Genomic DNA, 12,643 nt, shown 5'->3' on the forward strand with positions numbered 1-12,643 from the left:
AGAAAGAAAGAAAGAAAGAAAGAAAGAAAGAAAGAAAGAAAGAAAGAAAGAAAGAAAGAAAGAAAGAAAGAGAAAGAAAGAAGAAAGAAAGGAAGGAAGAAAGGAAGGAAGGAAGGAAGGAAGGAAAGAAAGAAAAAGAAAGAAAGAAAGAAAGAAAGAAAGAAAGAAAGAAAGAAAGAAAGAAAGAAAGAGAGAAGGAAAGAAAGAGAAAGAAAGAAAGAAAAAGAAAGAAAGAAAGAAAGAGAGAGAGAGAAAGAAAGAAATCTGTTTAACGATTGGTAACTATTTCCTACTTAGAAGCAGAGGGCCTGGTGTGGATTTCTATTTCCTTTAATTCTATTCTCACTGCTGCTGCTACCAAGGTTCAGCTCCTCACCATCTCTGGACCACTATACCACATTGTTGACTGCCAGCTTTCTAATTCTACATGTCACTACCTCCTGACTTCTAAAACACAGTCCACACTATGTCACTCCCCTCTTCAAAATATTTAATGGCTCCTAGAGGTAGATATTCTTTTGGCTGGATAAGAATAATGGTATTTTTCTAATTCACAGAAGAGAAAATAGATGGATTTTTTCATAAGTTTCTCTCCCATAATTTTTTCTTACCTACTTAGTCTACTGCTAGCACTACAAAAACTTGAATAGTAGCAAGCTTAAGGGGGAAAAAACGCAGTTAAGGGGGAAAAAAATGAAAGCTGTCAATTGAACCTATTTTAACACCTTTTTTCCTGTGTTAAGCCATTTTTGCACTGCTATAAAGAAGGACCCAGCTGGGAGAGGTGGCTCACACCTGTAATCCCAGCACTTTGGGAGGCCAAGGTGGGCAGATCGCACAATCAGGAGTTGAAGAGCAGCCTGGCCAATATGGCGAAACCCTGTCTCTACTAAAATACAAAAATTGCCAGGCGTGGTGGCGCATGCGTATAGTCCCAGCTACTCAAGAGGCTGAGGCACAAGAATCGCTCAAACACAGGAGGTAGAGGTTGCAGTGAGCCGAGATTGCACCACTGTGCTCCAGCCTGGGCGACCGAGCAAGGTGCCATCAGAAAAAAAAAAAAAAAAAAAAAAGAACCCAAGGCTGGGTAATTTATAAAGAAAAGAAATTTAATCAGCTCATGCTTCTGCGATCTGTACGGGAAGCATGGCACCAGCATCTGCTCAGCTTCTGGCAAGGCCTTGGGGAACTTACAATCATGACAGTATGCAAAGGGAAGCCCAGGTATCACAGGGTGAGAGAGACAAGGTGGAGGTCCAAGACTCTTTTAAACAACCAGATCTTGTGTGAATTAACTGAGTGAGAATTCCCTCATCACTCAGCTATTCATGAGAGATCCACCTCCATGATCCAATATCTTCCACTAGGCCCCAACTCCAACACCGGGGATTACATTTCAGCATTAGATTTGGGGGAACAAACAACCAAATCATATCACTGAGTCATGTTCATGATTGTGATTTTTATGCTGCATATTTTTCAAATTCACATATTCTGCCCATAAAATTAATTCCTGGCTGGGCGCGGTGGCTCACGCTTATAATCCCAGCACTTTGGGAGGCTGAGGCAGGTGGATCATGAGATCAAGAGATCAAGATCATCCTGGCAGCATGGTGAAACCCCATCTCTACTAAAAATACAAAACTTAGCTGGGCATGATGCCGTGCGCCTGTAGTCCCAAGCTGCTTGGGAGGCTGAGGCAGAAGAATCACTTGGACCTGAGAGGTAGAGGTTGCAGTGAGCCAAGATCACACCACTGCACTCGAGCCTGGCAACAGAGCAAGACACTGTCTCAAAAAAAAAAAAAAAAATTAATTTCTAATTATGAGTAATCAAATATGTCTGGTACCAACATAAAGTTTGAGAATCATTGGACCTTACCACCATTTCCAGGTTCATCTACTCATTCACTCACTTTTCAGACATTTCATTGATCATCTATTACGGGCCTCTCATTCATCCTCCATTCCAAGTACACTGGACACCTTTCTGTATTAACAAATATGCTCCGTCCTCTACTTTCTCACTGTCTCGACTCTAATATTGCCTCTACCTGGAATGCCTTTCCTCTCCATTTATTCTTGCTGAAAACTGTAACTATCCTACAAGAAACAGCTGTATGAAAAACCTTCCCAGATCATTCTCTCACCCTCTCGCGTTTCCTGTCTCACAATTTATTTCATCCTCCTCTGTGCTCTCGGTGCATGGTGGGGCTTGGATTACAATAGTCACATTCTCCCTCATGCTATAGTTATTTGTGTACATGGACTACATTTTATCTTCCTTAAGGGAATCTTTTTATTCTACACAGAGGTTGAATATAATAGGCATTGAATCACTGAAAGTTTCATTGAAAGAGAAAACTTTTTCTTTGAAGGTACCTAGCCTAGAACAACCAATTATAACATCCTGATAAATTCTGACTCTCCTTAAATAAAAGAACGGACAAAATGTCCATATCTAGCTTGAGATACTGCTGACAACTTTTTCTAATAGTGACTATATCAATGGAAACAATATTTGCTTCTGATTCAAGCTTGAAAATAGAAAAAGATAAGCATCTACAACCATAAAAAGGGCCAAGCTATTTGTTGATTTATGGGCTGGTTATCTTAAACTGCCCAGTGAATAGTTACTCGACTCAAACAATTTCCTGAGGGCTGGACTTTGGCAACTTCAAACTATTACATCATGTACAACAGAAGAATTGTATGCTGATAAAGGACAGAGAGTCTTATTTTTCCTACACAAGAACTTAGGTAACTGTCATAAATAACAAATTTCTCTAAAATTTGTTAAAAAGTAGTTGGAAAGAAACAAAAAGAAGGCACATTTCACTTTGTTATAATTGACAAATTGTAAGAACTAAGAAATGACAGCAGCAGGCTATTTAGCCCTTCCTTATAAAGATCCATAGTTGTATAATTTACTGACTTCTAAGGGAGGCAGCATGGTAGTAGAAAGAACATAGTAGTTAAAAGTATAGCCTCTGCAGGGCCAACAATATTGCAGAACCTCAGGAGGTAACATGCTTACAGTAGAGATCCAAAGGGTCCCATTCCTAGATAACATTATGTGAATTATACAACCTGGGGACACAGAATTAGTGGAACAGAACAAGTCTCAGCTCCACCACCTAACACCTGTGTCATACTGACAAAGTTATTAAACTAAGTGTTAGGTACTTCATCAGAAAAAAATGGGATTAATAAATAACATCTATCTCATAGGATTGTTATAAGAATTAAATAATGTAAATATGTATAATTAGCCCAGTGCCTAACATGTGATAAGTGCAGAATAAATGTTTTGATGATGATCATGATGAAGATAACGATAATGAAGAATAAGATGAATCTACATTCCAATCCTGGCTCCATCACATTCAGGCCATTTACTACCTATAATAAATATGATGTGCTAAAAGGATGGAACAAAATAATGTATGCAGAATACGCAGGGTCAGGTACAAAACAGGAGTTCCATAAATAGTATGATTATGATTACTGACCATCCTCTATACCCATTCTCTCTCTCCCTCTCTCTCATTTTCTCTCTTACAGGAAAACACACACACACACACACATACACTACTATAAAAATTCCAGAAGATTAAACTATAATCGATAGCATAAATCCCAAAGCCATATAAAAATGGGGAAAACGTATTCTTTTTGTTTTATGTGTTTTTTTGAGACAGAGTCTTGCTTTGTCACCCAGGGTGGAGTGCAGTGGTGCCATCTTGGCTCACTGCAACCTCTGCCTCCCAGGCTCAAGTGATTCTCCTGCCTCAGCCTCTCTAGTAGCTGGTATTACAGGTGTGTGCCATTACACCCAGCTAATTTTTGTATTTTTAGTAGAGACGGGGTTTCACCACCTTTGCCAGGCTGGACTCAAACTCCTGACTTCAAGTGATCCACCCACTTTGGCCTCCCAAAGTGCTGGGTTTACAGGCATGAGTCGCTGTGCCCGGCCTGGGAAAAATGTATTCTAAAAACAGCACATTCTCAATACAATTCACTTAGACTACAAAAACTTTCTAACTATTCTTTCCCCTCTAATCCCATCTATACAATATTGCAAAAGCAAACTGATTAATCACAATTAGCTCAGAAAACTTCAGTAACAAAATACAGCCAAAACTCTGGCTTTGAATGGCCTTCCATAATCTTATCCCATGCACATTTCCAACCTCATCTACCAGTACACATAAAACACATACAAAAAGATTTTTTCTGTGCACATGCCCAGGATTCTTTTTCCCCCTCAATCAAGGAATGCTCCTCCCTTCTCTACTCCCATCTTCCCAGTCCTACCTAATACTAGCAATCTTTTCCACTCAACAAACCTATTTGAAGAAGTCATACCACTGGCTACTTATAGTGATAGGAACTAATAATAGCCATACATCATCAGGAAGGAGCAGTCATTTACATTATTTCCCCAATGTACTGTCTTTTTAAATACCTCTCCACGCCAGCTGAGATTTCTCTCTCCCTCCCAGGAACATCATGAATCAATATTTAACCAGTGTAACAATACTTTATTGGAATACGATGTAGAAAGTTACATTGCTTTACACTCAACAAATGCTCATTTCTTGTTAAACAAATAAATGAAGAACTCAGTTTTGTGAGACCAATTAAACTCACATTTTTCCATTTAGAGATAACTCAGTTACAGGCACAACCAAACAACTCTTTAGCTTGTCCCTGCATCTCCTGCCTAAATCAAATCACACCTAAATCTTACCTTGTGTTTCCAAAAGATCTACAGAAGAGATACTCTATTTTATGGTCATTAGGACAAACGAAATGTTTTTTCTCAACCCTACTCCCAATAGCAGCAAACTAGTAACAGCAGTGGTTAAAGGAAAGAAAATCAATAGCAATCTATTAGGCCCCTGGATAGCCAAATGAGTTCCAGAAAGTTGCCCTATATTATTATTATTAACCTGATTCAATCATTTAGAACCAGAGACTTTTATCCCTAATTTTTTAAATCACTAAGGCTTTTTTTTAAATTTAAACACTTGATTGCATCTATGTACTATTTATGAATCATTATAAACATACCCATGCTCAAATTATTTCGGTACAAACAATAATGAAAGTATGGCAGTGCTATCAACAAGAGGAAAAAAGGAGGGGAAGCAAACTGACAGCACTGGCTTGACTCATTTCTGTTGGGAGAACACTGGTACTGAATGGCACAAGCAACTCCAGTGTGAGAGAGCAAGCACATGACTGACTGGGAGGGTGACAGAGGATACCAAAGAAAGGAGAACATCTATAAAGAAGCTTTCCTCTCTGTAGGGGCAGGAGGTGAAGGGATGAGTAGGAATCCACCAAAATCTAATCTAACAGCCTTTACAATACTCAAATGAAAACATGCTACCAGACTTCACACTTTAAGCCAGTTCACATCCTAGCTCTACCACTGAAAATTGAGTGACCTTCAGCAAATTACTTATTCTCTCTGGTTCTTTCAGTTGTAAAATTATAATAATGGTAGCCCACTTAGTGAATACAAACTACATGTTTGACACTGTGCTAGGCACCAGACACATGATATGTCTTCTAATTCTCACAATTAATCTGCCAAATAGTGATTATTTTTCTCATTTTGCAGGAAAGAAAACCCATGTTCTTTCTACCTATGTATAGCCGCTTTCTAGAGGGACAATACTACTACCTGGCCAGGTTGTACTGGGAATTAGAAGTAAATGCAAAGCACTTAGCAAAGACCCAGCACTTGCCTCATATTAGGAGCTCAGGAAATCATTACTGTACGAATACAACCATCATTTGAGTAAGTGCCTTAACTCAACACCAGTGAAATCCCAGAAACCAGTTTCTTCTCACATCATCTACCATAAAGATGACTTTTAACTAGCAGTAGTTTGGGAGAATCCAAAGCTCATCACTTATAACTGCTTAAAATACCAAAGTATCAACCATCCGGTATCCAAAAAAAAAAAAATTTAATACACACACAAATACTGTTTCTTAGTAGAAGCTCAAAACATAAAACTCAAGGAAATAGCCCATTATGAAAGTGATATTTGACTCAATCTAAAGATCAAATATTAAATATTTTACTTTCAAAAGGATTATAGGCCTCAAGGGAGCAGGTGTTAATGAACAAATCTATCTAACCTCCAAAAAATAATTCCCAGAAGCATCTGTTATCCTTAAGTACTTGGCAAACCATTTACCAGAATTGACAACATATTGCCAAAATCTTAGTGGATTTTGCCAGCACTATTCTGCTGATAGGAAAAAAGAGTAATTCAGCTACTTTCCAGCTTAGCAACAAAACAGGCTCTTTTCTTCATTATTACTTTAACGAGTATGTTAATACTGAAAAATATAAAGAAATCACAAATAACCATTTCTGTTTGAAGGAAATTTAAAATACTAAACCCACAACTCTTGCCTTTAATTCTAACAAACTCAAGAAAATCTATGATTTTTTTGAACAAAAAACAAAAATTAAATCTCCAAAATTTAATAACTGAAACAGAGAGGAGGGGGAAAGAGCAGAAACAACAGCTTGAAAGATGCCTCTTGAAAATTGAGAATCCTAAAATCTCAATCTCAAAGTTTAAACTACTGCTTTTAAAAGAAATACTTTATTAATCAATGCTTGGGAATATTTTTTTAAAAAGAAAGAAAACTTCACAAAAACTAACCAGTTCCTGCAATCCTCCATCCATCCATTTTTACCACCACAACAACTAGAATACTTACCAGACAGCACAGTCAACCTCCAGCAAAAGACCTCTAATCACGAGGGTAACTGTGGGGCAAGTGATACAAGAATGGGGAGGGACAAGGGAATAGCTAGAGCGGTCGGTCGGGAGGGAAGGGCAGGAGGGAGGAGACAACTGTAGCTAGCAACAATGAGAAGCTGTGACTCCAAACCACAAAGGCTTCCCACAGAACAGGATATCAGGGAGAAGGCAATTCTTTTTACCAACTACCAGGAACTCGGCACTGACAATTCATGACAAAGTTAAAAAGGTGGAGCTTCCAATTAAAAACAAAGTAAACTTAAGAAACTAACCAAAAGTAACTTGAAAGGACATATCACAAACTTCACTTGAGGCTTAAGACAAACAATCATGAAGCTGTTTCCTGGGCATTCCTGATGACAAAGGTCATCAGACAATAACGTCTGCAGGGTGGCTACTGCTTCTAAAGGGCCAGTCCCCCAAAAAACAGTCCTTTGCACTGCAGTCAAAAGAAGCACAAGAAGACAACATTTTTGTAGTTGTTGACAGAATAATCAAAATAATATTATTGTTTGAATCCCTAATTCAGAATTCCAAGACTGAGCTTAAATTAAATCAAATCATTTTAATAGGCAAAACTCCTCCAACTCTTAAACGAGCCACAGTATTAAAGAAAATTATTATTTAAACTGAGCCACTGGAATCTACTGAGTCAATTTTAAAATGCTTGGGATCTAAAAGTTCTCAACCCCAAAGTCCACAACAGGGAAAGATCTCCACCCTTCTCTCAGGGAAGAGACCTAGTTATATCACCATGAACAAACAGCAGGCAGGATCCCACCCCCAAACATGTGATCAGTCAACCCAGAACTTGCATTTGCAGGCAGGGCACAAAGGCCCCAGAGGACCAACACACACCCTTCTATGTATTACTTGAGATTATAAAACAGCTTTATTGAAAGAGGTTGTTTTATAAGCACACTGATGGGAAAAAAACACAACTCATTAGTAGAATCCCTGCCAAATATGAAGGTTTGTTGTATTTCTACAGGTTGAGAGAAATATATGAGTTGACTAAAAAAAGATTTAAGATTTATTGGTAAAATTTAACAAACATGGGCAATGTCCAAAACTAATTAAGCTCTTGTATTTTAGCAATACAGTATGTTAAACTGAAGTAGTCCTTTGGCAACAAGGAAAGTGCCACACATACATACATACACACACACACACACACACACACACACACACACACCACACACACACACAAAAGATACTGCCACTTTTCTTATTAGCCATTAGCATTCTAACTCAGGTATCCTAGTACCAGGTGGAAGAGGTAGTAATGCCATTTCAAAGTGTGAAACACAAAATTTCTACTGATAAGTGCTGACTGCAAATAAAGATATATAAAAGCTCTTCAATCAAGTCATTAAAATATAGGTATATATTCATTGTGAAACTAATCAAATAAAACTAGAGTACTGGGACAGAGTTACAGAGCTTCAACCCTAATCACAGTTAGATAACATTACTTTTCATGTCTCATCCAGGTAAGGAAGTGATCCACAGGGAAATCTCACTCTAATAGATCGTAATCTCTTCAGAGGCCCCTCAGAAAACACCTCCCATAAAGCTCTCCTATGGTATTCAATTTCTGCTTTGCATAAATTATGTTCAGACATTTCTTATTCCCTCTTCAAGACTGCACAAGAGGTTATGTGCCAAGTAGAAAGAGAACCTTGTATCAACCACTGGGCTTTTCCATTCAAAATATATTGGGTTACTACAGGTTTGTGTCAGATGAGTGTCGAATTGCCTGTAGAAAAGGTTTTGTAGGCCAGGCATGTGGCTCACGCCAATAATCACAGCATTTCGGGAGGCCAACGCAGGAGGATCACTTGAGCCCAGGAGTTTGAGACCAGCTTGGCCCACATACGGAGACCCCTTCTCTCCCAAAAAAAAAAAAAAAAAAAAATTTTTAATTATTCTAGTGTGGTGGCATACACCTCTGGTCTCAGCTACTCCAGGCTGAGGTGGGAGGATCTCTTGAGCCCGGAAGGTCAAGGCTGCAGTGAGCAGTGATTGTGTCACTGCACTCCAGCCTGGGCCACAGAGCAAGACCCCCGTGTCTCAAAAGAAAAAAAAGAAAAAGAAAGAGGCCGGGTGCAGTGGCTCACGCCTATAATCCCAGCACTTTGGGAGGCCAAGGCAGGTGGATCACGAGGTCAAGAGATCGAGACCATCCTGGTAAACAAGGTGAAACCCCATCTCCACTGAAAATACAAAAATTAGCTGGGCATGGTGGCGCATGCCTGTAGTCCCAGCTACTTGGGAGGCTGAGGCAGAAGAATTGCTTTAATCCAGGAGGCGGAGGTTGCAGTGAGCCGAGATCGCGCCATTGCACTCCAGCCTGGGTAACAAGAGCGAAACTCCGTCTCAAAAAAAAAAAAAAAGAAAGAAAAAGAAAAGGTTTTGTGGACATGATTACTAACTACTTCAAGAGGGAGACTGATATTTAGGGTTTCAGTTTATTATTTTTTTAAATAGGGTTTTAGTTTAAATGTTCAAGGATTCTAAAGTTGGAAGACTAGTTACAACAGTACTTAGTAAAACTGTAGTTCAACAAAACTTAACAAGTCCTATTTTTCAAGTACTTTGCAGGGAATATTTAACACCACAACAGGTCCACCTTAGACCATAATAGACAAAGGTCTCTGAAAAAATATAAATATTATTGTCAGGAAGAAACAATTTTTAGGATTTGAGTAAATCAATCAAGAAAAATCCTTGGAGGGTGGTGGGGAAGGTAATGGAAGAGCACAGGCTGAAAAGTCCTATTTGGTCACATCTCATAAGTTTTCATTATTGATCTCCACTAGCAAACAGAGTAGGGTACAACAGGATGTTCAATTTAATGAAAGAACATTTTGCTTCTCTTAAAAGTCATTAAAGAGAAACAGAGGATTTCTCTAAGAAAAACCAAAATGACTCCCTCTGGAGTAATGCCAAAGTCAAACCATCACTGTTTTTTATTTCTGAGATGCTAATGATAATGCTGATGCTGGCAGTAAAGGCAGGAGCTGAGTGGCTCCATAGCAGGAACGAGATTGGAAAATAAGACTCTTTTTTGGGTGGGACCGAGTCTTGTTCTGTCACCCAGGCTGGAGGGTAGTGGCACAATCTTGGCTCACTGCAACCCCCATTTCCCAGGTTCAAGCAATTCTCCTGCCTCAGCCTCTCAAGTAGCTGGGATTACAGGTGGGTGCCACCATGTCTGGCTAATTTTTGTATTTTTAGTAGAGATGGGGTTTTGCCATGTTGGCCAGGTTTGTCTCGAACTCCTGACCTCAAGTGATCCGCCAGACTCAGCCTCCCAAAGTGCTGGGATTACAGATGTGAGCCACCATGTCCGGCCAATAAAAGACTCTAGATTTTTTTTTTTCTTTTTTTTGAGACAGAGTCGCGCTCTGTCACCCAAGCTTGAGTGCAGTGGTGCAATCTTGGCTCACTGCAACCTCCGCCTCCCGGGTTCAAGCAAATCTCCTGCCTCAGCCTCCCAGGTAGCTGGGACTACAGGCATGCGCCACCACACCCAGCTAATTTTTGTAATTTTAGTAGAGACGGAATTTCACCATGTTGGCCAGGATGGTCTCTATCTCTTAAACTCATAATCAGCACGCCTCAGCTTCCCAAAGTGCTGGGACTACAGGCATGAGCCTCCATGCCTGGCCAAAAGACTCTAGATTTTAGAATGTAGTGACAAAATTTGGGGACTTTTTGTTTTTTTAGGAGACAGGTTCTTCCTAAGTTCACCAGGCTGGATGCTATAGTGTGATCATAGCTCACTGCACCCTTGAATTCCTAGGTTCAAGCAATCCTCTAGCTTCAGCCTCCCGAGTAGCTGGGACTACAAGTACACACCATGCCTAGCTAATTTTTTTTTTTTTTTTTTTTTTTGAGACAGAGTTTCGCTCTTGTTGTCCAGGCTGGAGTGCAATGACACAATCTCGGCCCACTGCAACCTCTGCCTTCTGGGTTCAAGCGATTCTCCTGCCTCAGCCTCCTCAGTAGCTGGGATTACAGGCGTGCACCACCATGCCCGGCTAATTTTGTGTTTTTAGTAGAGATGGGGTTTCTCCATATTGGCCAGGCTGGTCTTGAACTCCCAATTTCAAGTGATCCACTCACCTCAGCCTCCCAAAGTGCTGGGATTATAGGCATGAGCCATCACACCCGGCCACCCAGCTAATTTTTAAAAAATTTTTGTAGAGACGGTCTTAGTATGTTACCTAGGCTAAGACTTTTAAATAAACTGGAGGACTGGGATGGGGATGAGTGGGGAAGAGACTGCTTTATATCACGTGAAAGTGCTTTAGCATTTGATCCTGGGGAGAGGGGAGCTTAATTCAGAGCTGTTAAACAGGAGTGCTGGCAAATAAAACTAAGAGATGGACTTGATCATAGTTAATAGGGAACCTAAAAGAAAATGTTCTAGCCTTTGACTCTAGGTTGTAAGGAAGAATATACTGTGAAGCAGATGAAAAACAGGGAAAACTAACTAATTTGAGTCTAGTGAGGTTTAACTTTTTTTTTTAAATCTTGGTTTTTGTTTTTGTTTTTGTTTTTTTGAGACACAGTCTTACTCTATCGCCCAGGCTGGAGTACAGTGCCATGATCTCGGCTCACTGCAACCTCAGCCTCCCAGGTTTAAGCAATTCTCCTGCCTCAGCCTCCTGAGTAACTGGGATTACAAGTGCACGCCACCAAGCCCAGTTAATTGTTGTGTCCTTAGTTCTTAAGACAGGTTTCACCACATTGGTCAGGCTGGTCTCAAACTCCTGACCTCAGGTGATCCACCCACCTTGGCCTCCCAAAGTGCTGGGCTTACAGTGTTTTTGTTTTTTGTTTTTTTTGAGACAGAATCTGCTCTTGTTGCCCAGGCTGGAATGCAGTGGCATGATCTCAGCTCACTACAACGTCCACCTCCCTGGTTCAAGCGATGCTCCTGCCTCAGTCTCCCGATTAGCTGGGATTACAGGTGTGTGATACCACATCCGGCTACTTTTTGTATTTTTAGTAGAGATGAGGTTTCTCCATGTTGGTCAGGCTGGTCTCAAACTCCTGACCTCGTGATCCACCCTCCTCGGCCTCCCAAAGTGCTGGGATTACAGGCATGAGCCACTGAGCCCCGCCGTATTTTTTTTTTTTTTTTAAAGACAGAGTCTCACTGTTACTGAAGCTGGAGTGCAGTGGCTATTCACAGGTGCAATACCACTACTGACTCTGATTTTTATTCTGAGGTTTATTCACAATGTTGGCAGAGCATGTGTACCTTAAACAGCTGGTTGTTTCACTAAAGTATACATTACTGAGAAGGAGAATATTTCAGAAAAGGTAGAGGGAAGGGAAAAAAAATGATCCTAAGAACACATTTTTGAGAAACTTTGGCTGTTAATCACAGACCTGGGTACCAAAATCATCCAAGAAATCTCTATATTTCTCACACAAATGGAATCTAAATAATAAAGAAGAAAGGGAGCTAGGGGCCATATATTTGGGCTTCTAATGTTATAGTATCATTATTATTTTATTTTATTTATTTATTTTTTCTTTTTTTTGAGACGGAGTTTCGCTCTTGCTACCCAGGTTGGAGTGCAATGGCGCGATCTCGGCTCACCGCAACCTCCGCCTCCTGGGTTCAAGCAATTCTCCTGCCTCAGCCTCCCAAGTAGCTGGGACTACAGGCGTGCACCACCATGCCCAGCTAATTTTTGTATTTTTGGTAGAGACGGGGTTTCACCATGTTGACCAGGGCGGTCTCAATCTCTTGACCTCGTGATCCACCCGCCTCAGCCTCCCAAAGTGCTGGGATTATAGGTGTGAGCCACCGCGCCCGGCCTCATT

The 12,643-nt window shown here is 40.3% G+C and overlaps 1 protein-coding gene across 16 annotated transcripts in view; it reads right to left on the reverse strand.

The window, feature by feature from the left end:
- USP54 (ubiquitin specific peptidase 54) overlaps nucleotides 1-12,643 on the reverse strand; it is a 132,371-nt gene that overhangs the window by 81,657 nt on the left and 38,071 nt on the right. For 6 of the 16 annotated variants that reach the window (XM_032256382.1, XM_032256386.1, XM_032256377.1 and 3 more), the window contains exon 1: nucleotides 6,753-7,129. The exons of 2 other annotated variants lie outside the window; for them this stretch is intronic. The gene's annotated coding sequence lies outside the window, so the exon portion shown is untranslated. Of the gene's footprint in view, nucleotides 1-6,752; nucleotides 7,137-12,643 lie in introns of those variants that run through there. 8 more of the 16 variants (XM_032256383.1, XM_032256380.1, XM_032256384.1 and 5 more) reach the window with 4 other exon arrangements.

The sequence above is a fragment of the Sapajus apella genome, unplaced genomic scaffold (genome assembly GCF_009761245.1).
Source record: "Sapajus apella isolate SASKATOON/1434 unplaced genomic scaffold, GSC_monkey_1.0 scaffold94, whole genome shotgun sequence".
NCBI classification, from domain to species: Eukaryota; Metazoa; Chordata; class Mammalia; order Primates; family Cebidae; genus Sapajus; species Sapajus apella.